Below are 27,616 nucleotides of genomic sequence, written 5' to 3' on the forward strand. Positions count from 1 at the left end.
GAGAGATCCTTTTGAGAGATCCTTGTCTACTGCAAGGTTCTCTTCTAAGCTCTCTCACCCGTGCCTATATTCACTGTATTCCAGAGAAGGGAAACTTGAGTGCAGCTTGTTCCCGTGGGCTGGCCATTTTGCAAAGCCACACAGTATTTTTCACTCTGCCCTGGGGTGGGAGCGTGGCATGCAGGCTGACCAGCCAGAGAAGAGGCTGGACTAAATAACCTACCAGTCATAGAGTTTGACAAAAAGTCTAAAACAGCTATAATTAGAGCAGGGATTTTGCCATGGCTGCGACTTCTTGTCAAACTCTATGACTGATGGGTTTCAGAGTAGCAGCCGTGTTAGTCTGTATCCGCAAAAAGAACAGGAGTACTTGTGGCACCTTAGAGACTAACAATTTTATTTCAGCATGAGCCACCTTCAAGTCTGTCACTGAGTGGTTGGAGAGGTATTTCCCTATGTTAAGTTCTCCTCACACCTTCTATGTGTCATCTTAATTATCACTTCAAAAGTTTTTTTTCTCCTGCTGACGATAGCTAATCTCAATTGATTAGACTCTTTCTGTTGGTATGCATACTTCCACCTTTTCATGTTCTCTGTATGTATAAATATCTCCTGTCTGTGTGTTCCATTCTGTGCATCCGAAGAAGTGAGCTGTAGCTCACGAAAGCTCATGCTGAAATAAATTTGTTAGTCTCTAAGGTGCCACAAGTACTCCTGTTCTTTCTATGACTGATAGGTTATTTAGTGCAACTTTGACTCCTGTACTCCAGCTCTGCGAGAGGCGCAAGCAGAGTCGACGGGGAAGTAGCAGCAGTTGACTCACCACGGTGAAGATACCACGGTAAGTCGATCTAAGTACGTCGACTTCAGCTATGTTATTCATGTAGCTGAAGTTGCGTAACTTAGATCGAACCCCCCCCTCCCAGTGTAGATCAGGGCTAAGAAGAACTTTGAAAATTCCTCTTCCTGCCTCTGTTCTCATTGAATTCTGTAAACTTCTGGCATAGTAGCATTCTCTTCAGATGGTGCAGTACCTTGGTAATGTTTCCTAAAGGCTTTTCATGACCTCCAATCATAACTGCTTTGAAACCCACAATGATCTCTGTAGATTCTTCTAAGAATATCACAAAATTAGTAATTTAACTATTTTCCCCATAGACTTCAGATGAAAGGATCACATTTTCTAAGTTTTTGAGTGGCAGAAATCTGCTTTCAGATCCATGCCTTTTCTGTTATGTAATTGAAACATTAGAATTTTTTTAGCCTTGCTTAAAAATATGAGTGCACTAACTTGCACAACTATATCAATATTTTAGAAGCTACCCAAATCTTACACATGCCAAAAAAGGAAGCTTTACAATCTTTGCTAATCTCTAATGCAGGAGTATCCATTATTTATGAAGTTAGCAGACAAAAGGGGAACTGCTGTTGAGTGGAATCCTAAACAATATTATACAATAGAAGCCCTAGGCAGCTAGACACCACAGGTTTTTGTTATTAGCACTACTGTCCAATCTCTCAGGAGATGAACAGTAAAAGTCATCAGAAAGTTTATACTTTTTAAATATGAGCAGGAATAAGTAAAAAAAAACCCTGAAGATATTCCTCATTATGTTAAATTCTTGTTACTGCTCTCAGTCCATCATTTTGTACCACCCCATATTGACTTTCAACAGCTCAGCATTTCCTGCTCTGCTCTTAACGTATTTTCTAGATTCAGTTTTGGTTTTATAAAATGCAAATAACCCATGATAATAGAATGTCATGGTGGAGACTTAGACACAGCACTCAGGAGCTGACAGTAGCTTGTAACTTTTCTCTCTTCTGTATAGATAGTAACTTGTATATAGGGCTAGCCTTAATACTGGAAAATTAGACACCAATGCCAAGTTGCAATTTCCTGAAAGCTGAGTTTTATAAATCTTTAAGCATTATTTGTTTCTATTATGGATGATGAAATTGGTACAGATTTCTATTCCAGACGGGGTTAGGGGAGGTAGCATGTAGGAGGTGAGGAGGATGAGATAATTTCCCCAACATTCAGGTGGGGGGCTACCTAACCAGAAACTAAGACCTCATTTTAGTCTTCCCTTCTGGCCCTTGGTTTCCATTTCTGCTCTAAGACCTAAGGCGATGTATGAAATTGTTTCCGAATTTCTGATTCTTTTGTCTTACTAGGTATATAGATACCACCATTATTGCAAGAGGTGGTCTAGTAAACCCTTACTAGCAGATCCAGTCCATGCCTTACAATTTTGTTGAGATGCCTTAATATTGCACATAGTGCTTTTACATCTGTACAAATACTTACAAATGTATAGAGCCTCTCTACAAGCAAGGTGAGAAAACCGAGGCAGAGAAATTAAATTACTTGCCAGGGTCACAGAGAGAATCAAGGTTGGAGATGAAAACTAGGCATTTTGGCTCCTATTCCTGTGCTCAGACCACACTTTGTTTGCTTTATAGATCATTTGTAAAGCTTCCAGATCATTCTTAGAGCTTCTAGAACATTCCTGGTCCAGTGTGGGGAAAAAAATCTGGAATACTGTTTAAATTATTGTATTTAGTTCTCTCTGCTCAGTTTTTCACTTGTTCATGAGCAGTGACAGAGTTAAAAAAACCCAACAACCCTCCCAAAGCATTGAACAAGGGCAAGGCTATACAGAAAGCAAATGCCATACCATTTAAAATGGACAGGAAACCTTTCAAAATATCCTGAGAAGGAAGTGACCAATGTCTGCCAAGGGAAGAGCTAATTTAAGGATCTCTCTTGCTTACTGCTTAAAAAGAATTTCTTCATCTGGCTTTTGTGCTGTGTGTGTAAATTTACAAAACAAAAAGGTACACACACAAAAGGGAAAATGCTTTTACTTCTCTAACATTTTGAAATGTTCAAACTTTCTAAGAATTATGAAATCTTTTGTCTATTGAGAAACTATATTTTCAACATTTCTCCTTTGTGTCATTTACTAAAAAAACAGAAAATGTTTTGAACTTAAAAGTAGTTGGAGAGGAATGAGCAACTTTATGAATATGGGGAGGAAAGTGAAGTCTGATGTCAAATGATTATTTTTCTTTAGAAGTACATTCAATGAATTTTTGTCTTTGGCTCAAGGTTTGCACAAATTCCCAATTCTTTGCTTTACCACATACAGAAAACACTTTTACAGACAGTATCAACATGAAACAGGCAAAATGTTTCTATATGTCTGGACTATTCAAGGAATTAAACTTCAGGTGAGTAAAGTTCTAAAGGTGAACTGTAAAACTAAAATTAGTTTTATGTTTTATGGCTTCTAATGCTCCATTGTGATCTATGCAACAAAACTCTTATCTGAAATGTTAGAGGCTCTCGGTAAGATCTTTGGAGGACCTGGAACTGACTTCACAAGATGTTGATACATGATCCAGATCTCTCCTTGTTTGTCTGCACTACAATAAAAGAACCATGCCTGGCTTGGGTCATCTGACTCAGGCTCCCAGGTGGGACTGCCCAGAGGATTCAGGGGGCCTGGGGCAAAGCAATTTTGGGGGCCTCTTCTATTAAAAAAAAGTTGCAATACTATAGAATACTATATTCTTGTGGGGGCCCCTGCAGGACCCAGGGCCTGGGGAAAATTGCCCCTCTTGCCCCCCCTCTCGGCAGCCCTGCTCTCAGGGCTCGGGCTGCAGGTCTATATGGGTAGGCGAGGTTTCCAGAACCCAAGTCTGGACATCTATGCTGCTATTTGATAGCCCCGCAGCCCAAGCCCCACAAGCAGCAGCTGTGTCGTAGGCCTTTTATCATACTGCAAACATAACCTCCCAGGCCAAACACGAACGTGATAGGAATGTTGTTCTTTCCTACAGCAAGTCTTAAGGATTCTGAGTTATAGAATCTTGATGGAGGGAATCTGGCTATGGAACAATCTTCCAGAGGCTATTAGTCAAATCCAGACACTGACCAACTTTAGGAAACATTGCCAAAACCTCCTCTTTGATAAAGCTTTTCCACCATAAATGCTGCTCACAATTTGAACACTCAAATGCCAGCAGTGCCAGAGACTCCATGAAGTTCATTAAGGACTTTTCTATTGCTATTGATTTTATGTGAAGGCACTCAGACACTACAGTGAGGAGTGACAGTATGAAACCCAAAGACAGATAATATTCCAGATTCAACATTGTCCCCCTTTCCTTAAATTCTATACCATGCTCCTTAAACGAGGGCCGGAGCCCTGATTCTGTAAACACCTTTGCAAATGAGTTGCTCTGCTCCCCTGTGGAATCTAATTGAAGACAATAGGATTATTTGTATGAGCAAAGTTGCACATGTGCATAAGTGTTTGCAGAATCACCTCTCAGACAGCTGTAGCTCAGGTTTCAGCCTGTAGTCAGGTCACACCAGGGGTCTTCTGAAGAGCTTGCCGAAATTCTCCCAGAAAAAGGGTAGTGAGAATTTGATATTTCTAATGTAAAAACAAGCTGAAATAATAAATGAAGTGCTGGGGCCATGTTTCCACATCAGAAGGGAGCAAGAAGAGCTTCAAGCACTTCTTTGCAATTCACCTTTTAAGCCACTTCTGAAAGCAAGCTTAAAGCTGCCTAGTGATAGCGTAGGTACCAGCGATTGTGACTTGAGCACATTCATAATGTGGAAGCAGTGTAAAATTCAGACCAGTGACATGTATATTTGGTGCTTTAGCAGAGCCAATTTCACAATGCTGAAAACAGTTATCAGCCAAATCATCTGGGAGGAAGACTTTAATCAGAAACATCTGAATAATAATTGGGAATCATTTAAGAACACCTTCCACAGCTGCTACTCTGCAACCTGTCACAATTAAGGAAGATGGCTGTTCTGGTTAAAAAAACAGCCTGGTTTAGAGGGGAAGTGAAGAGAGCTGTGAAAAATAAAAAATAAAATAAAAATAATATACAACAAATGGAAGAAAGAGGAAATTGATAGTAATTAATATAAATCAAAAGTTAGGAATTGTAGAAAATTGATAGAGAAGCAAAGGGACACAAGGAGAAATCTATGGCCCACAGAGTTAAGGACAATAAGAAGCAGTTTTTAAAATACAATAGAAACAAAAAGAATCCGGACAATGGTATTGGTCTATTACTAGGTGGAAATGTAGAATTACCCATAATAATTCAGAAAAGGTGGACGTGTTCAATAAATATTTCTGTTCTGTATCTGATGAAAAAACAGATGAGATAGTCTGATGACAGGTGATGATGAATCTCTTTCCATTCCACTAGTACCTCTGGAGGATATTTCACAAAAGCTACTAAAATTTGATATTTTTAAATCAGCAGGTTCAGATAGATAACTTGCTTCCAAAAGTTTTAAGAGAGCTGGCTGAGGAGCGAGCTGGACTGTTAATGTTGATTTTCAGTAAATCGTGTAGTACTAGGGAAGTTCCAGAAGAATGGAAGAAATGTAGTGAATGTAGTGCCAATTTTTAGAAAGGGTAAACAGGGATGACCTGGATAATTATAGGCCTGTCAGCCTGATGCTGATCCCGGGCAAGGTAATATAGTGACTGTTACAGGACTCAATTAATAAAGAACTAAAGAAGGGCAATGTAATTAATGCGCAAAACATGGAAAAAAGATCCTGTCAAACTAACTTGGTATCTTTTTTTGATAAGATTACAAGTGGGGTTAGTAAAGGTAATAACATTGATGTAATATACTTCTGTAAGGCGTTTGACTTGGTGCCGAACAACATTTTGATTAAACAACTAGCATGATATACAATTAACATGGCAAACATTAAAGGGATTAAAAACTGGCTAACTGATAGATGTCAAAATGCAACTGTAAACTGGGAATCATCATGGAGTGGATGTGTTTTCAGTGGGTTCTTTGCCCTATGCTATGTAACATTTTTATCATTCACTTGGAAGAAAACATAAAATCATCATTTATAAAGTTTGCAGATAACTCAAAAATGAGTGGTAAATAATGAAGAGGACAACACATTGATTCAGAGCAATCTAGGTAATGGGTAAACGGTGTGCAAGCAAACAATATGCATTTTAATATGGTTAAATGTAAATGTATACATTTAGGAACAAAGAATATTGGCCATTCTTTACAGGATGGAGGACTCTATCCTGGGAAGTAGCGATTCTGGAAAAGATTTGGGGGGTCACAGTGGATAATCAGATGAACATAAGAACCAAGTGTGATGCTGTGGCTGAAGAGTATCAATGGAGTCTTGGCACGCATAAACAGGAGAATCTCAAGTGAACAGAGAGCTTATCTGACAGCTTTATTTGGCTGTGATGAGACCACAGCTGGAATATTGTGTTAGTTCTGGGGCCTGCAATTCAAGACAGATGTTGCTAAATTGAAGATGGTTCAGAGAAGAGTCATGAGAATGATTAAGGGATTAGAAAACATTTCTTATGGGGTAGGCTCGCAGAGCTCAGTCTGTTTAGTTTAAGAAAGAGTAGTGACTTGACTACATAAGTACCTACATGGGGAACAAATATTTGATAATGGCATGGGCAGTGGTTGAACCACTGACTCACAGAGGCTAGCCCCCAGCCACCCTCTTGCCTGAGGCCTCACCCCACCTTTTCCCCCCAAGGCCACATCCTCCTTCCCACAGCTGTGAGCCTTCCCACCCCCAGAGCCCCGGATGCTCCCTCCAATCCCGGAGTCCTGAATAGGCAGGTGGCACATGGCCCAGCCTCCCAGAGCACCAGGCAGGCGGGCAGCGCATGGCCCCCCAGAGCACTAGGCAGACAGGTGGGCCCCTCCCAGCCCCAGAGCACAAGGTGGCATGTGGCCCAGCCCCCAAAGCACCAGGTGGGTGTCCAACCTCCCTGAGCCTCAGCACACCAGACAGCATGGCTCCCAGCCCTGGGTGAGTGGGTGGCACGTGGCTCTCCCCTGCAACCCTGGAGTGGCGGGCAGTGCACAGCCTCCCCCCAGCCCTGGAGCACTGAGCGGCATGGCCCCAGTGCCAGGGCCCCGCCAGCCCCAGCTACCCCAAGTCCCACCCACCCCAGTCCCAGCCCCAGCAGGCTTCCCTTCTTGGAAGTGGAGCAGCCTACGTGGGCTGGGGCCAACTAGCACCCAGAGGAGAGGGGGCCTCCGGATGGAGCGGGGGCAGGGCCACGTGGCGCTTTGGGCAGGCTCAGCCTTCCTCTGCCTATTAGATGTGCAGCCCCTCAATAATGGGCTCTTCAGTCTAACAGAGAAAAGTATAACATAATCCAATGGATGGAAGTTGAAGATAGACAAATTCAGAATGGAAATAAGGTGTACATTTTTAACAGGGAGATTAATTAACCATTTGAACAATTTACCAAGGGTTGTGGTGGATTCTCCATCACTGACAATTCTTAAAATCAAGATTGGATGTCTTTCTGAAAGATCTGCTCTAGGAATTATTTTGGGGGTAATTCTGTGGCCTGTATTATACAGGAGATTAGACTAGACCAGGGGCAGGCAACCTATGGCACGCATACCGAAGGCGGCACGCGAGCTGATTTCCAGTGGCACTCACACTGCCTGGGTCCTGGCCACCAGTCCGGGGGGCTCTGCATTTTAATTAAATTTTGAATGAAGCTTCTTAAACATTTTTAAAACCTTATTTACTTTACATACAACAATAGTTTAGTTAGATATATATTATAGACTTATAGAAAGACACCTTCTAAAAACATTAAAATGTATTACTGGCACGCGAAACCTTAAATCAGACTGAATAAATGAAGACTCGGCACACCACTTCTGAAAGGTTTCTGATCCCTGGACTAGACGATCCCAATGGTCCCTTCCAGAAGCTCTATGAATCTATTATGGCTAGAAATTTAGAACTGCTATTCTATATTTTAAAAAAGTGATTATATCAGCATTATTGCTAAGCTCTGTTGTCATGATTTCAGATTCCTTACTTTTTCCTTTTGTTTGTTTAAAAAACTGCATATCCCTCGATCCCATTAAGTTTAGAGCATGAGGGTATCAGTGAGAAGTAAAACCTGGAATCAGCTGAGGAGGGGACTCGGGGTATCCACATGTCTTTTGTGCACATTGGCTTGGCAATACTAGGTGTATTTAATATATATCTCATTACTACATGAAACATTCAAATTAAATAAATCATCCTGCTGTCCAGTTTCCTGGTGTGTCAGTACATCAGAGTGCAGCCACTAAGAGCAGAGAAAGTTTGAAATGAATTGGAGTTTTTGAGGATGCACAGGGAACCTGCAGAAAGGCATCAAACCTGGCAGAAAAAAAAAAAGTAACAGCTCAGGGAGGAAAACTGGCTTTTAAGAACAGACCTTAGATCCTGCAAAATGATACATGGGCCCACAGAGGACAAGAGATAATGAAGAAGAACAGCAGGCGCTGCAATAAACCTGATGGAAATGACTGAATAATGAAAGCAAGTTGGTACAGTACTACCTACCAATACTGTAGGAAAATTATAATAGATGTTCAGGAATTGACTGGGAATAGGGTAAATTTACTCTTTAATGTTCTGCAGTACGTAGGTTTACTTATCCAGGAATGGCCATTCTTTTAAGCTAGTCAGATCACAGGACTGGTGAACAGACATTTACAGCGATGGCATAAAGAGTCTCCTGGTAGTCTTTAACACTAGGTTGTGCGACAGCATAGAGGCTAGGAAAGGTATGAGACCGAGCCATTGGTGAAATAACACTAGACCTGATCCTGCAACCTTTACTTGCTCTTAGTACCCTTAACAGAATCAAGCCCACCAGGTGTTAAGTGTGTGCCTGAAAGAGTCTCATACTTAATGTAATACAACAAAACCTGTTTCCCAAGCTGTGGTTGATGTCGTAGTTAATGCTCATATATGGATTTAGACTGCTGTTTGAGTCCAAGCATTGTTATACTCGTGCTGGGCATTGGTCAGAAAATCAGAATTAATTCCAAAAGACACACACAGACAAAAGCTACTCTCATATTGTTCAGAGAAAGATATTAGATTCTATGAGTCCGATTCTGATTCTGCTTACACCAATTTAATTCCAGTGACTTAGTGGAGTTACTCCTGGTTTACTACCATATTAGGAAGATCAAATCCTATATGACTCAGACTGTAGTATGCCAAGTTATTTCTAACAAAGTTTATAATGAAAAAGTAGATCAAAAAACAACAAACAAACAAAAAAACACAGAATAGTTTGCTAATTTTTTTTCAAAAATTAAAAAGCAGGAAAAACACCTTTCTACGTAAGCATTTTCCACTCTTTTAAACTGATGACATTAAAGGAATGACACAGAGAAACTTAGATGCAACCATGAAGAGGATGACCAGGAATGAGGGCCAGCATTGTCCACTCCTTGCAGTCATAGGAAACTCATTATTTCGGACACAGCCATCTGACCATGAGAGATAATGGCACCTCACTTTTCCAGAGGATCATGCCCACCTCCAATTTCAAATCCATTTCATTATGCTTAAGGGGAAAATTATTTTGCAGCCCTGAATTTGATAACATGTCATTAATTTGCAGATTTTATTTTTGGAAAGGTTTATTAATCTCAGTTGGAAAGACAGTACAGTATCTAGAACATCTTCTCAAGGGAAAAGAAATAGATCCAAGTATGGGTCCAAATCCTACAAATGCTTTATCTATGCAGCTTTACCTATGTGGGACAGATCAGCTCACGTAGGCCCTGTAATTGGAATGTACTCTACAAGGTCAGGCTATAGCTCTGAACACTGTTTTTACCACTGAAGAGAGACACTGGATATTTGACAGTGCTCAGACGTTCCCCTGAACAATCACTCTCAAAGTAATGTATTATCCTCCAGAATATTAATCAAGACACATGTACATATGTTTTCTATTTTGAGATGATGATGATCTCCTTCACTTTTCATCTGAGGCTTCCAGTTGTGAACTCTTCAGGGCATTGAAGTCAATAGCAAAAGCAAAACTCTTTATGTCTTCACCCTACTTCTTCCTGGAAAGCACGTAGCACATGGTGGGTAACAATATCAGAAATGATTGAAAAAATGTGAGTAATTTCAACAGAATCTGTGATAACCAGTAAAGGTGTCAGCACAGGAAAAACAGTAAGTGCAGTGTTAATTATTTAAAACTAGGACAAGAATGCCATAATCTTTAGCCCAAGTGTGTCTAAACTATGAGCCATGGGTCAAATGAAGCCCACAGTTCTAAAATATAGCCTGGAACTGTCATATTTTTGCTTTGGGGATTTGGCTTCAGTGACATACTGCCAAAATTGTAACAAGTGGAACCCTCAAAACATTTCCTCTTTGGCCTACATTGGGCAACATTCTATTCTATACCATGTTTACTTTAGCATCTGAGTAACATTCCCAGCGTAAAATACTATTCATGCCCCTAAAAAATTAATCCTTGAGTTCCATTGTTTTACCTCCTCCTTCATGAATTCCATATCTTCCCTACTCAAATCTACCAGTCCTTCTGCCATCAACCCTATCGAAACATCACCTCTCTTCAGTACCGCAGAGGGTCCTCTAGGTGGATCTCCTACCTGGCAGCTATTCTCTGCAGCAGCACTGGTGATGGCAAATGAGTTGTCTTGCAGCCTCTGGCTGGAGGGTGGTTGGGAAGGAGAAATGGGTCCCCGTGATGTTGGCCTAGGTGGGGGAAATGGGTCCACTTTGGTTCTTTATGTGAGCAGGTCTCCCCTGACTACTTGCAATCTAACCTGAATAGCAAAGTTAATGGGAACATTGAATGGGAAAGGACAGCAGGGTTTTGCCTAATGGGAGAGGAATTTTGGATTGGATCCGCAATATTTTCATTTGATAGAATCTTACCGCAGAGTTTTCAGACCTTAAAAAGTTAAGTATTGTATTGTTCTTGTAAGCCCATACCTAACTCAATAACAGACTCTCTCTTTGCCATACCTAGCTTTTTCTAGAAGCTGTAGACACTGAAAGCAAGTACCTGTGTGTTTGTTTCTAAGGCCTGGTTTACACTGGTGGTGGCGGTGGTGGAGAGGGAGATTGATCTAAGTTATGCAACTTCAGCTGCGTGAATAATGTAGCTGAAGCGGATGCACTTAGATCGACTTATCGTGGTGTCTTCACCATGGTGAGTCGACTGCTGCTGCTCCCTTGTCGACTCCATCTGCGCCTCTCGTGGCGGTGGAATACAGGAGTTGACGGGAGAGGGCCTAGGGATTGAATAATCGTGTCTAGACTAGACACGATAAATTCATCCCCGCTGGATTGATCGCTACCCGCCGATCTGGTGGGTAGTGTAGACATACCCTATATCTCTCCAGTCACTCCTGAGCTATATAAACACTACACTCGTCTCTGCTGACTTCCTGGTTATTTATCTTTGAAAGCCATGACATACCTTTTCACTAGCTTGAGTAAAAACTGAGAATTTGACCCCAATACTTTAAGATCAAGTGAAAGTCATAAAAAATTGTACTTATTTAATGTGATGTAACTTATTAGATTATGGATAAGATGATATTTTTACATGAATTTCCAATTACTTCAAACCATTGTTTTGTACCACTTCATGCTGACTTTTAATAGAACAGTTTTTCCATCATCTTGGACAATTTTTGATATTGTTTTGTAGTGATTAACTCTAGTAACCTTGCAGATCTCTCAGTCAGATTCACTAGAAATAGGTAATGCTATTAATAATGAGTTGTCTGTGCTAAATGCAAGTGCTAATCAAGTCAAGGCCTCTCTGGGGATAGGGATGGGTTTCCCTTCTCATGCAGGCACATTTGAATTTTTTGAAAAATTAAAACTGTAACCCTTAAAATATTTAAGTCTAGTAATAGTACTTTATCTCATCTCTGTTACCAAATAGTAACAAGGGCTAGAGAGCAGGAAACAACTCATAAAACACTGGGGAAGAAAAGTACATTTGCTGCAAATTACCCAAAGGCTAGGAAGCTAACTCAGTGTGTAGCTGAAATGAAAGCAGCACTTTAAACATTTTTTTATAGAGCTGGAAACGTACATTATGCTATACAGGAAGAGGTCAGTGCCTAATAGATAACAACTCCTTCCCCAAAGGGCTTACAGTATGCAACACAAGCATAAAAGAAGAAAAGAAAAAGACAGTATGATATTAGAGAGCACATACCGCGCTGGGGGTGGCCTATGGAGCATTGCTTCCTGAAGAAGCAGGTGCATTTTTAGTAGCTTCTTGATGCTAGAGAAGAGTTTTTTGTTCAGCTTTATAGCTGGTAGGCGATAGAAATGAAAAGGTTCATTTACATCTTCGTAGGCAAGAAGGTCAAACAAAATGTGAAACAGGTCATTAAGATTCAGATGATTTTAGGAAGCATCGCTGCAGTGCTTCAGTGAGTCAGCAGCAATGCTGCCACGTGAACACTATTATAGTTCCTTGTATGAAACTAAAAGCTGGGTGGAGTGAAAACCCTGCTGCTGTGACTTCCTTAACACAAATATACGGGGGTGCTAAGTCAGTATGCGGAAAACTGTGAAAATGACATTACGGGAAGTGTACAGTATAAGGATATGGAAGTGATCAGCTTTGTTAATATTTATATCGTGTTATGCCGTGAGTGCTGTTTGGATACATGTGAAAAAAGGAAACAAGGGACGCTTAAACCATCTTTTTTCTTCTGAACCTGGTCCCTATTGTCATTTCACCTACTGGGCTGACCAATGAAATGGCTCTAGTCCTTCTGCCCCCTCTAACCTAATGAGTGTGGGAATTTGTCCAGAAGAATGCTGGCGCAGACATTTGTATGATCATGGGCAAGAGAGCTGCCTTCTTCCACCTCACTCCCTCCTACCTATTCTGATCATATTATTCTCTAGCCCTCACAGCATGGGGCATCTGCTCACATTATCCAAGCCTCAGGGGGCATAGAGTTTATAGCCAGAAGACAGCTGATTGCCAATAGATTATTTACTCTTTCTCCTGGGACAGCAAAATAATTAAAAGTAACAAATGAAAATAATTCAAAAGACCGAGAACAAACAATGAACAGAGGAGATTGTAGCTGACCAAATCAGCCACAGAGAACTTGCATCTTTAATATCCATCTGTGTGTAAAACAATTCATAGCTTTAAAGGAGCTGAATCAGCACCTTAACACAGTGCTCAGACTTTCAACAATATATCATCTAAACACAAATTTATATGGAGCCAGAAGTATGTTAGGTGCTTTATGAAATCAACACATTTATTAAGAATTAGTGGATTTTGGTGAAGGATGTTCTTATTTTGACTGTGTGCTATGCCCAGTTAGGCCTACAAGCTCAAAAAGCAGATTTCCTGCGGTCATATTGTACCACTGATTTTTAGTCAGAACTTCCCATTGCTCTCAATAGAGAGTTCTAATTCTAAATCGCTAGCACGGTCTGGCTAGCGATTTAGCTGGTTGGGGTTTTTCAAAGCTTTGTATTTAACCAGCAACAAGAAAGAAACAAAGGATAGAGCAAGCGTAAAGAAATACAAAGTCTGGATTCTGAATGACCACAGGTACACCATTAGGATACGTCCAGCTTCCGCTGAAGTTAAAGGGAGCTGGATCAGGCCCTCAGCAATAAGTAGTTTTTATTGAACATAAAGGCCTAATGGAGCATTGATTGAAACTAGAGACATTGACAACAATAGGAGCTGGAGCGGGCCCCAAGAGCTGTGCTCGTTTGTTCCAAGAAATCCAGTGTATTGTTCAGTTTCCTACTTTTACAAAACACAAGAACAATGAGATTAAACATGTATTCTAGCACTAGACATTTGATTATTGAAAATTCAACATCAGTTACAAGCTAGAAGGAGGAGGCATTTATAAAATGCAATACAAAATATGCTATGTAACATCTTAAGAGCTAAAGACAATTGTTAAATTAAGAAAATCCTGTACTGTCTGCTTTATCTTGATCTCTTTTTTCATATATTTAGAGTAGGACTTAATACTGGAGAGAATGTTCGATTTTCTTGGTAAGTTAGTTTAGAGAAACATGGCTGAGAGAAACTAAGGTCTTCATTTTCCCCATGCCAACAATAACCTATTACAGGGGCAGGGGTGCTGGAACAATTTGTATAGTGGGGGTGCTGAGAGCTGAACCAAACTGTAAACTCTATATATGATGGAAACCATGTCAAGTCACCCAGTAGCATCCCAAGCACCCATACTTCCAGCACCTATGCACAGAGGAGAGGGGAATTTATACACAGAGGGGACATCCATGGACTGGAAGGAAGAAACAGGTTACAGAACTGGAACTCCCCATTTCTCTACTGGAGACTCCTCTCCGGTGGTTTTAATTGTAATAATTAGTGACGAATCTGGGTCTGTTCTTGCTTCTGCTGAACTCAGTAACAAAACTTCAATGGAAGCAGGATCAAAGCCATTGTGCTGGCGAATACAATGGAATTTCAATTTGAAACCAGGATGCCATGTATCCTGATGTAAGGGATTTTATGTGACACTGGGTACACAAAGCTGCAGTTTCCAATAATTTTTATGTACCAAATATATTAATAGCTCAGTGAAAGAATACTGGAAAACGAAAATGTACGTCTTTCTTCTGTCATGAGAGAGAGTTTGAATGATGCAGGACAAAGATAGGCTTCAATTCTGCAAGACCTCCGTGAGCAGAACTCCCATTGCTTCAGTGGAAATTCTGCAGTCAGGGAGATTGCAGGAACAGACTTTTTCAGATTCTGTGTATCACCTGAACCGTATTTTCTTTTTGGTAGCAAAATTATTTAAAAAAAAAAAAAGAATATGAAGCCTATTTTACTACTTTTATGTCATCACTGAATTTCCAGATCAAGAAGTAGTTTATATTTGCACAATATTAACAATGGCTATCCTAGCATTTTTTACATTTACTGACCCTGACTCTGTATCAGTAACATCTCTTGCTATTTAAAGGAATTTAACATTTCCTTTCCAATTCTAGAAGAAGCTGCAGGGTCCCAGAAAATCAGGAAACAATCCATAATCTATCCACATATTGCATGTACTGACATACAATCTAAACGAGTGTAAGGAAATGACAAGGCACAGGCCCTTTAACACATGGGCAGTATGATTATCTAGGGTTTTCTGTTTTTAAGCGGAGAGAACCTTTATCTTTTATTAATGTTCTATGTGGTTTAGGGAAAAGTTTTCCTGAAGCTGCTAACTTGATAGTCCAGGCACTCTAAAGGAGGAATTCATGTGACATTCAGAAATGTACACACATGACTAATTAAGTTGCCTGCTGACTATTTATGACACCCAAGAACTTTCAGCAATAATAACTTGAGCAGTACAAATATGTCAAAACAAGTAAATTAAAAAGCGAACTTTGGGGAGCCAAAAAAACAGATCATTTAGATTTATTCAACAAGAGAACCTATGCAATTCTTTGCAATTATTTTCAGTGGTATAAATTGTAAGCAATTTCTAAAGACATAAAATTAGTTAAAAAACAATAACACGCTAGCATGAAAACCCTAGATGCTCCCCAGCTGCAAGCCAGATTTGCAGTGAGGCTCCCACTGAAGTCAGTATGTGCACTCTAGAGTAGAACTTGGCCCCTCACATTATTTACAATGATTAGCTCATTACTTAGTGTTAAGACTAGAAGAGCCTGATGAGGGCTATTAATACTGCTGTGCAGGAACATCGCTACTTTCATCTGAGAATCTAAAATAATTTTTATAAAATTAAATAAGTGTCACAGCACCCCTGCATGGGAGGTAAGTATTATACCCATTTAATAAATATACATGGGTGTTAAGTGATTTATCCATGCTTGCATAGCAAATCAGTGGTCAAGCCAGATTAGAACCCAGGAGTCCTGATTCCCAGACACCTCCTATTAACCCTTGATCCCATTCTTTCCCCTGCCCTTGCAATAAATATTTTTCAAAACAATCAATCCTTTACCACCATGTGTCTAGAAACATACCGGCTAAGATTCTGTGCTGTGCCTCTAAGAGGACAGCATAACACTCACAGGCAAGGGGCAAGACTGTCCCAATCCTGGTCTGCTTTACAGCCATAATATAGACATGCATGAGGGGAGCCTAAGTTATATACCCAGCTGCCCTAGGGGCTGCAGTGCTGTGCAGAATTACTGCCCCTCCCCCACCATGCCAAGACTGGTAAGAGTGTCACTGGGAGGCAGATTTACAGCTGTTTTCAGAAGGGAATTCTCCTTTGGCTGGTATCAGGGCTTTTAGGGCCCCTTTATTCTGCTCTGGCTATTTTACCCATCATAAAGTGTTTGGAATGGGGATGAGGATCTCACTTATTCTCTTCTTCTGAGGCCCGAGTTTTCTCCACCAGCACATAAGTGAAGAATAATGGGAAGGGGAAAGGACAATGTGATACCATGATATTTAACCATTAAAAAAAAAATGAGAGAAAAATGAAAACAAACATTTTTTAACCCAGATTGTTACTACTTTCTTAGACTTGTAGACTTAAAGGCCAGAAGGGACCATCATGATCATCCAGTCTGACATCCTGCACATCACATGCCACAGAACCTCACCCACCTTCTCCTGTAATCGGCCCATAACCTCTGGTTGAGTTACTGAAGTCCTCAAATCATGATTTAAAGACTTCAAATTACAGAGATTCCACCATTTATTCTAGTTAAAACCAGCATGTGACCCATATCCCAGGCTGCAGATGAAGGCAAAAAATCTCCAGGGTCTCTGTCAATCTGACCTGCAGAAAATTCCTTTCTGACTCCAAATATAGCATCAGTTAGACATGGGGTTCTCAAACTTTTTCTTTTTGAGGCCCTCTCAACATGCTAAAAAACCTGCATGGCCTACCTGTGCCACAACTGTTTTTCTGCATATAAAAGCCAGGGCCATGTTAGGGGGTAGCAAGCAGGGAAATTTGCCCAGGACCCCATTCAACAGGGGGCCCTGCAAAGCTAAGTTGCTCGGGCTTCAGCTTCAGCCCTGGATGGCAGGGCTTGGTGCCTCAAGTTTCAGCCCCATGCGATGGGGCTTCGGCTTTCTGCCCTGGGCCTCAGCAAGTCTAATGCCGGCCCTGTTTGGTGGACCCCTGAAACCTGCTCGTGGCCCCTAGAGGGCCCCAGATCCCTGATTCAGAACCTCTGATTTAAACCAAATACATTAAACAAAACATGTATAGTCTATTAAGAACTCCATACTAGTGTTTGTCTGGAGTGTTAACAAACGTTAAACATAAGTCTCAGAGGTTACCCTTCATTTGCGGGAACAGAGGACAGCTGACACTACCAACATACCTCCGGAGACAATTCCTTGGTGACCTATCTCATCTCACCATGTCTGTGATGGGCAGTCCCCCATGGCCACACCACAGGAAATTAAAGAAAGGGAATAGGAGAAAACATTACCTATAAGGCATATAACACAATATTTAATATAGCTGAGCACAAACAAACTCCTCAAATGGCTTATCACAGCTACAGATATATTCCATGTACTTGTTTCAAACCACAAAATTAATACCCTGACTGAAATTTCTCAGAAATCTGTTGTGTTCTGATTCATGATGTTGGTTCAGTCTACATATTACCACAGTTACAATATTCTTAGGAAATGGAAGTGTTAGTGGGTCAGCTAGTCCAGAAGAGTCCTAAAAAGAACAGATTTTAATGACTGTTCAGTTGTTGTTTCTTATTCCAGTACTGCTTTGAAATGGAATATTAGAATTAAAAGATCAAAGACAGGAAAGAATGAAGCACGTCTTATCGTATACTCTCTTTTATCCTGGTGGCTGATCGTGGTTCTGGATATCAAACTATGCATTCATGGAGCAGGAGAGGGGCTATTACACTCTTTCTTTCACCAGGTTATTGCAGGCTTTCCTAGTGTCTGCTCTACTCTTTTGGCAACCAATAATCAGAGAGCAAAGACGAATGATTTAATAAATTCTAGTGAAAGTGGAGCAAAATTGACTAAAGACAGAAGGTTGCACAATAATGATGGCTTCTTGCACCACTTTTGCTTTATATAGGTCACTAGAAGTAAACACCCACAATTACACTAATCCCACTAAAACTTACAACAGTTTGCAAGTAGCTAAGTCTGCAGCACCCAAGTCGGATATAATCAAGAAACTGTTGGTGCAACAATTACAGTTTCTCCTTGTTTAGTCTAAACTAGGAAATGGGGAACAGAAGCCATGATACCACAGGAAAAGTGCTCAAGTAGATATAAAAAAGCATACTAGAAACAAATAGTAGACACTGGATTCTAGCAAATATAAACCCCGTTGTATGGAAGAGGACTGGGAATTATATAAAAATGAGTAGAAACAAGTCAAAGTGATAATTAGAGGATTCAAAATAAGCACTTATTGATAAATGCACAGAAAAATTCTACTAACCTGAGAAGTAAAGTAGGAAAAAATTTTTCTGTCCCAGGAACATTTGAGATTTCAATTTTTTTTTCTCATTCTGCATTGAGCTGAAACCGAGACCTTTCAAACCAGAGAAAGAAAAGCCCAGAATAGGCAGGGCACCACTGGAAAGAGAAGAGCCAGGTTCAAGTCTTTGAATGAGGTAGAGCAGGGACTTGAACTTGCTCTCCTATACTCACAACCCAGTGCCCTCACCATTGAGCTATGCTGGGGAAGGCATATAATTTTCTCATTCTGAGCAGAAGTTCCATCCTGGACCCAAGAAACATATCCTGATGAAGATTCAATCAAAACTGGTGCATTTCCTTGAAAAGATTTGTTTTTGCCAAATCTACACTGTTTGTGATAAAAAAAACAAGCCTATCAAAAAATTTCCTACCAGTTCTAATCAGAAGATCCCTCAAATATCTTTTCACGGAACAGTAGGTAAAAGGAAAAAACAATCCACCAGAAAGGGTTGTGGCTAGTTGGAGGGTAGGATCAAGAAATTGGACAGTTAAACAATTAATTTAGTTCTGTCCCTACAGATAAGCCAAGAAAATGGAGAGCTGCATAAGCTATTTCTGTGTCTCCCGAAATGGAGGGGCAAGACTTCAGGACAGTCCCAGGCAAAAAACTGCTGGGCCTTCAAAATTCCCACTGACTGACCTGTTTGGAAAACATTGTGTGTCTAGTTTGTGTCAAATCCCTTTGCTCCCCACTCATTCTTCAGATCCCAACTTAACCTTAGATTATATTTTACTCATGTAACACCAATGAGAAAAGAGACTTCATGGTTATCGGCAGAAGAAGTTTAGGGGAGCAATGGAAAAGGCCAGTAGACTGCTACTTCATCAGGCATGCTCCCTCAGTGGCAAAATACAGGACAGCAGAGAGCAGCATCCAGGAGAGGCCCCCACATACTATAGGGGATGCTGTAAGCATATTTCTTCTATTCCTGTCTGACTTTAGGCAGGTCACTTAGCCTCTGAGAGCCTCAGTTCCCAATCTGTAAAATGGGGATAACAACCCTATCTCACAGGAGGGCTGAGAGGATAACTACATTAAAGACTAGGAGGTGCTGCTCATATAATATGGCCACCATCACCATAGAAGTATCTAAGTATCTACTAGTTTCCACACATCATAATGTATGTATTATTATCTAAGTAGAAGAATCTTAGCAGAGAGGAATTTGATTATAAAATTAATAAAAACTGGTGACTAGAGTTACATAGAAGTTTCATGGCTATTATAAGGGCTCTATATCCAAGAGGGAATAATATTGGGACACAGCCAACTTACTGAAACATCTGGTTAGTCACTCACCAACAGATACATTCCAAACAACACTTTTTGTCTGCAGAGCATATTCTCCATCTATCTGTTTTAGGGTTTTATTATACAGTCATGCATTATTTGAGTGCAGTCCATGCAAAATTGATAGTGATGGCAAAGTCTCTAGTGCACTTCATGGAGGCACTGCCATTTCACCCTTTTCAGGGCAAAGGCTCTGCTTGGGGATTCCATTCTCAATCTCTTAGATTTTATTAATTTATGTTTAAAAATGGTGCAATTGTTTCAGGGTATTAATTGTTTTGGTTGGTTAGTGGTTTTTGGGGTAGAAATGGTGCCAGTGTTGGGAATGTCATCCTTATTGGCCTTTTGAAAAGCCTGGTGTTGCAGCATTTCCTAATGTCTGTCAGATTCCGGATTCACCCTCTGGAAGATTGGTCCACTGCCAGATTCCCTTGACTGAGAATGTCTTGTCCCCTATTCTCACATGCTTTGTGATTTGCGCTACGCCAAACAACCAGAGCTGCTTCAGTGGTTCATTGAGTGAAGTTGTCGTTCATGCAGCTGGAGGTAGATTCATTAACCTCTTTGAAGCTTAGGATCAAAGCTTTAAACAGGCATCAGAAGCTACCTGGGAGCAGTGGAAAGGCTTGAGCATGAGCTTGATTTTTTCACAGTGGGCTAAACCACTGAGGAGGTGGGCAGTTGCATTCTGTACCATCTGGAGGTCTGTGCATCATCTTCAGACTCATTCTCAGACACAGCGAATTACGTAATCCAGCCTGGAGCACTGTGGCCAATCCGTCATCCGGGAGGAAGGAATTACGTTCCTAGTGAGCTGGAGGTGAAAGCAGCATTTTTAGTTAATGGAGCTACTGTTCATCGAAGCTCAGGGGGAGTCAAACAGGACCCTGACTCTTTGCATTACTTGGAAAAATGGAGGCTGTATGCCTTCAGTGAAAGGTGAAAACAGCAGCTTTAACAGTTCTTCACAGCACATCCCTAGTCCTCCTACCAAAAGAGCGTCCCTGTTTTTTCTTAGATCTAGTTCAATGGATGCCTTTAGGTTTCAGTATACCCAACGGTAGCCATTCAAAAGGACTGTGAGGCACATTTGGGAACCAAAGTCAACAGCTGAAGAAACTGGGGCCCCTTTTTGAAGAAGGAAATGACAGAGAGATTGAATTGTGGATGGGGATAGATGGGAAGAAGGAAGTGATGACTGGGGAAACATGTCCCAAAGTCTTCACTAAAGCCACCATGAATCTGGAGTGAACTCTGTTAAGAGAACAGCTCTTCTGCCATTGTCACAGACTGTAATTATATTGCTCACACTGCTTTTTAGATGGCCACAATAGTGTCATCTAGGTTAGCCATCCATAGACTAAACACAAACAAGTGGCAGCGTTTCACTGAGAAGATAAGAGTCTGCATAGTCTCACCTTCTGAATAATAGCTGTGCTGATTAACAGTTTCAGACATTTTTAATAAGGAAAGCTGTGAATCTCTGCCAAACCATTGATTCACCAACAAGGATATAACTGATCCATGCAACTATTTTAATTAAAATGTGTCAGCCCTATTTATTGGCCCAACTGATCTAGTCACTCACAGAAAAATTTTAGATTAAAAACTAAAGTCACTTTACAACTGCTTTGGGGCCTTCAGAAGGGGGCAAGACCAAAACAAGATTCACAAATGAAAATTAAAATGGAGGGTTAGAGAACACTGATAAAATCAGAGTGTTCCAGTTGAGTAGGCCAGTTGCAACCTAAAGTTCTCTTTCTTCATGTATGCACAAGTTCACCTTTACACACACAAACTTGAAATATTATTATTTGTTAAGTGTTGAGGTGCTTGGTAGTATACTAGACACAAAGAAGACAGTCCCTGAGAAACACTCACTTGTTCTACTACTCTGCTGTTGGATAGTATTGTCATGGGGTGGGGTGTTTGTTAGGTCCTGTTGAAGTTAGTGTGACCAGATGTCCTCATTTTATAGGAACAATCCCGATTTTTGGGTCTTTTTCTTATATTGGCTCCTGTTACCCCCCACCCCGTCCCGATTTTTCACACTTGCTGTCTGGTCACCCTAGTTGAAGTTGATGGGTGTAACAGCAACCTTTCATCCATAATAAACAGGCAACATGCAACTGAGCTCCTAGATGGAACAGATAGCTGAAACAATAGGAGCCTCTGCCCAAAACAAAGCCACATACAAAACTGCCATAGGAGTTAGCTGTGTGGCTCAAGGGAGTTCCTCTGTGATCTGATAAATTCAAAGGCAGGGGATTGATTGTATTGGCATGGTATAGGTGTGACAGAGGGGAGGGAGGTGAGAAACACCATAGAAACATCTGTGATTGATGCAGTGTTGTCAATTTAGTGAGTCTGGTGAAGACATGCTAAGTCAATGGGAGAGAGTTAACTGCTCAAGTTAAAAAAGAGCAACAGTATGTCGGGAAGTCCACCTTACTCAGGATTTGACCTAGGTCGTACAGGGTCACATTAAGAACAGTGTAAGAAGGACCCATTCTGATGGGAACTGTTATTTTTTCTCCTTCACAGGTTCACTTTCCAGTGTGTTATATTATATTTCTCTCTCTTGCAGTCTGATCCTCAGCTAATAGCTCTTGTATCTGGACTGCCAGCATACTTCTAGACAGGCACTACTGCATATTCTGGAGTTTGACAGAGAGATGCAGCTTTGTTACTCATACGGTCTCCTCCTCAAACAAAAGTAACAACCAAGAACTTTAATATATCTTACATTATAATAAGATGCCTTGAATCCTAAACTGGCTCATGGAAGATGAGCGGTTAATTAAAGTCTTCCTTGGTATGATTGACTTAATCTATTGAAATGGATCCCCTTGTGCAATATGACTCTAGATAGCTTAAAATATAAGTAGTAGTCCATCATTAGCCCAATTAATAATGGTACCTGTCACAGTTTGGTTAAATTAGCAATGGTAGTTCCTCTAGTATTCCCACCTCAGTCATGGAGTTTCCTGTTAGACATTTTCAGTATTTTTTTATTTTGAAATTTTGATAATTTTTTTCATGAAAAATTTTCACTGTGTTTTCAAGAATTCTAGTTCTGGTCTTTTTTTTTTTTTTAATTTGATGCCTCCTTTGATAGTTCATTCTAATTTTTCTCAAGAATTCCACAGTATTAAGGACATTGTCTCAGATGGATTTGTTGTTACTGTCAGTTACTCATGGAATTAATTTGGTTCATAAATTTCTTTTCTAAGCCCTTTATTATTCATATTACACTTCTTATTTCTCTTGCTGTGGGTCACAGCAATTAATCCTAGCCTCTCAAACAATTCTTTCTGAGTTACACTGCTTAACTCACACTATGCACTTAAATAGAAAAACACTTATTCATTTCATTGAGCAAAGTCTCAAATGCACATTATTTGAGGATGAAAAGTATGTCAAGCTATCTTATTTCTGGACTTCTGTTGCTACTTCAAATACAGTAAGTGTAGTACTTTTAAATCAGGTCATGGATATTTTTATAAAAATGCTTGGGGTTAGAAGAAAGAATGGATGAGGCTGGGAGATAGGGAAGGGAATTTATTTATATGTATGCTTGCAGTTTCTATTGCCATGCAGTTCAGAGTTGAAAACTAGAAGAGGCAGTTGCCCTGTTCATAGTTCTTAAAATTCTGGCAGTTATCTACTGGCCAAGGAAAAAGAAAAAGAGAGAAGGAGAAATAGTACAAGAAGGAAAAGGCTAGCAGAGACTGAAATACAACTATTTAGTGATATAAGGCAAAACTGAACTGTATCACTTCACTACACCAGGCTGTCCATTGATAATAGCATACCACCTCAGCCAGTGGAAGAAAAAGTCCTACTTCTGAATTTGTCATATCTGCAGAAAAACCAAAAGGTGGGAGGTCTGGAAGGCTACACAGGCCTGCAGAAGCTTCAACTGAGCTAATTCTTACCCTTTGTTTTCTGAACAACAGTATTAAGGCATTTGGACAGTGCTCCTTGGTGTTAGAAGCCTATTTTAAAGACATTGGTTGAAATGCACTGACTCCAACTCTAGAGGAACCTGATTCTGCAGTCCTTATACAGTCAAACTTCCATTGACCTCTGAGATCTTTGCTTGTGTAAAGGCTGCTTAGGGCCAGATTTCCAATGGAATTTAGGCACTGAAAGATGCAGCTAGGCACCTAGTGAGATTTTCAAAAGCACCTGTGCATCTTCAGGTGCCTAAATACCTTTGAAAATCTGACCTTAAATGATCTGTAGGATGGGTGGGCAAACTTTTTGGCCTAAGGGCCACATCTGGGAATAGAAACTGTATGGCAGGCCATGAATGCTCACAAAATTGGGGTTGGGGGGTGGGAGGGGGTGAGGGCTCTGATTGGGGGTGTGGGCTCTAGGGTGGGGCTGGGGATGAGGAGTTTGGGGTGTAGAAGGGTGCTCTGGGCTGGGACCAAAGGGTTTGGAGGGGAGGAAGGGGATCAGGACTGGGGCAGGGGATTAAGGTATGGGGAGAGGCTCGGGATGCAGGCTCCGAGTGGCGCTTACCTCAAGTGGCTCCCGGAAGCAGTGGCATGTCCCTTCTCTGACTTCTACGCGGGGAGCGACCAGGCAGCTCTGCATGCTGCCCCATCCACAGGCACCACCCCTGCAGCTCCCATTGGAGCACTGGAGGGGGCCATTGGAGTGCATATGAGCAACCCCCAACCCTGCGCCCCAGCTAGAGCGCCGGAGCTGGGCCGTGCCATGGCTTCCGGGAGCTGCGCGGTGCAGCCTCTGACCCTGCGCCCCGGCTGGGGTGGGGTAAGTCCCAGACCCCGCTGCCCAGTGGGAGCTCGTGGGCTGGCTTAAAATTGTTTGCGGGCCATAGTTTGCCCACCCTGACCTATAGAGAATGGGTAAACAATGAGAGGTCAGGATGGAAAAAATAGTGGGATTGTCCTTTGCATAATTAAGACTGAGATACTGTTGAACAACTACAAAAAAGCCCAAACCCCTCACAAGTCTGAATAACTTGATGTGAAAAGAGTAGCCATTAGAAAAAGATAACGTGAAAAGACTGCATAATGTCCCATTATTAAGCCTATCCTATAATTTTAAATGGTGTACTATTGGTTTCTTCATTTTTCCTTTTCTTCCTCTCTAGAGAATTATCATCAATGAGATTTGAATTGTAAATTGTCCATGCAGATCTTACTATCAATTCCAAAGCAGAACTGAAATAAACATATCAGGCATATTCCTAAAGCTGGTGAAGGATGTCACTTCGGAAGGTTAAACAACTGAGCAGATCCATTCTTCACAAAGAAAGGTGTCAGGAGATTCTGATGTGTCCTAATCATTTCAGAAAGGTCTGTGTATTTCCATTTCCATTTTTTTTCTGAGGGTGAGAAAAAGAATGGTTCTTGCATATACAGATCAGTATAATTTAATTAGCTTTAATGACGAGGACTCCTACGAGAAAAAACAATTAAACTGTATTAAAATGCAGCCTTTTTCTTGAATCTTCAGCCCTTTGCTTCTCCAAGAAAACAGTAGAAGAACAGAGATCTAATCTAACAAGGAGTGTAGCTGTGTAGTAAGAATATGTTATGTTTTTTCTTAATAACAGACTCCCTGCTGTACTTACCAAGAGATGGAGATGCATAATAAAATACAATTTACACGTTGAATTTAGGCTATCTTCTGCACAAGCCAGTCACTTCCATACAATCTATTTAATATTTGATTTGAAGAAGTTAAAATAAGGATAACAGATTTTCATGCTTCAAGGCATCAACTGATTGCCTGAAAAGGCCTTGAAGGAATCCCGCTTCACACTTCTATTCCAAACCTTGTACATACTGTTGGATAAGTGCCCATTAAGATATGCACATGCCTAAACTGAGTAGCCCCACGCTTCCTGCACCTGTCCTCCTTTACCCCAACCTCTTCATGTTGTTTGTTAACCTCAGTGATCACTTTGCATCTCAAATTGGACTGGAAGCTTCTTGGGGCAGGGATCATATCCATTAATCTATATCTAATATATCCAGGGCCGAATTAATTCTCTTGTGGGCCCCTGTATTCCAGTCTTTTTCCTAATTTAAAACAAAAAATATCACAATTATGGCATCCAGGCTGTTAATGATATGCTAATCTTGCCTTTTAATTAACACAAAGCTGTTCTGTGGTTACATTTCAGTATTAAAACATGTAGAATAAAGTTAAGTTAATTCAAAATAGCCTACTTCTTCCTGTAAAAGCAGTTATATTAGTTTCTTTCTAGGAGGGAGTTTGGGTGCAGGAGGGGGCTCCAGGCAGGGGCAGAGTGTTGAGGTGCAAGAGAGGGTGAGGAATGCGGGGTCTGGGAGGGAGTTTGGGTGCAGGAGGGGATTCTGACCTGGGACAGAGGTTGGGGTGCAGGAGGGGGTGCGAGGCGCAGACTCTGGCTGGGAGGCGCTTACAACAGGCAGCTCCCAGCTGACAGTGCAGCAGGGTTCAGGCAGGCTGCTGGCACGTCTCTGTGTGCCCCTTTGGGCAGGGGGACAGTGTGTCTTCCCCCCCTGCCAGGGATCCCCGAGACGTGCCATCAGCCAGCCACTTCCGGGAGCAGCGTGGGGCCACAGCATGCAGGCAGGCAGCCTGCCTGAGCCCTGCTGCACCAGGGCTCCCCTGAGCCCAGGGCCCTGGGCTGCAGCCCCTAAAGCTCCTGCATTAATCCAGCCCTGATTATATCTATCTAACATATTATTATAGCTAATATATCTATTAAGGAATCTATTAATTTACTAATAGTAAAAATAAAATATATATGACAGTATTTGGTGCTCACTCCTCCCCACTCATCTCTGAAGCAACATGTATAGGCTATTGCTAATGGGGGGATACTAGTCTTGATTGACCTGATCAAGTTTGACAAATCATACTATCTTTTCAGTGACCAATGGTGTGTACAAATGTACCACTGTGTCCAGTTATTCTGGGAATGTCTGATGTCATAATTCCTGCCCAGTCTTATTTATTTCAATTGGCGTATTAGAACTTTCAAACCTCCACATACTTAACCCTTGTCGATAAAATAAATATTTGTCATACAGCAGGTCACATTGTTTGGTGTTATGTTACTGTGTAAAGAAAGCACTTATAATACATATGCACAGTGGGCTAGCAATACATTTACTATGGGAATCTTAAATCTGAATGTCTCTAACTTTTGTGGGATTAAAATCTCAAAATTAATGTTCTGTTAGTATGATTTTTTCCATTGAAAGTAATGCATTTAAAATATTATATTTAAGTTCTAACAGAGCTATTTAGTTACAGAACAGTCCAAAAAAAAATCTAGCTATTAGATGATAGCTGGAAAAGCAAGTATTGATCCTTAAGTTAGCTCCAGAAATCTCAAATTCTCCTCTTCTTTTCTGTGGCATAAGCAGCTTCATTTGAGTATGAACAACTGTCTGCATTGTAGTGATGATGACCCCTAGCACCATTATAGTTAAAAATCTGCCAGCAATTCCACCATCAATTCTATTTTTCACGTGTTTATTACTCACATTTGAAAATCAATTCCAGGCTTACTGACGGACCAGGAGGTTTGCTCCAACATCCTGCACATTTGTAACATGCACACAGCGTTTGGGAGAACAGACCCCAAGGTCTCAGCCCAAGACCAGTTTTTGTGCTTGAAATATTTATGGCAGAGTATCACCATCATGCTACAGCAGTGCAGAAAAAAAAAAAGGAGGTGGTTCAAATACAAAATAGTTCTTTGATATTCTAATTAAAATTGCTCGATCTTTGTCCTTATGTCTTCAAATGAAATCTGAGGTATGTAAAAAAAATGTGCAGACATTTGCTGTCTATTGTGTCCAATTGCATTATTAAGCCTGCTTTGTATGGTACATTTTCTCTATAACTAGTTTTGTCATTAGTGAGCAAACGAAACCCCTTGCACTTTTGTCCTACGCGGTCAATAGTTGATAATGGCAACTATTATAGCTAT

This window comes from Gopherus evgoodei, chromosome 1, assembly GCF_007399415.2.
Source record: "Gopherus evgoodei ecotype Sinaloan lineage chromosome 1, rGopEvg1_v1.p, whole genome shotgun sequence".
Lineage (NCBI taxonomy): Eukaryota > Metazoa > Chordata > Testudines > Testudinidae > Gopherus > Gopherus evgoodei.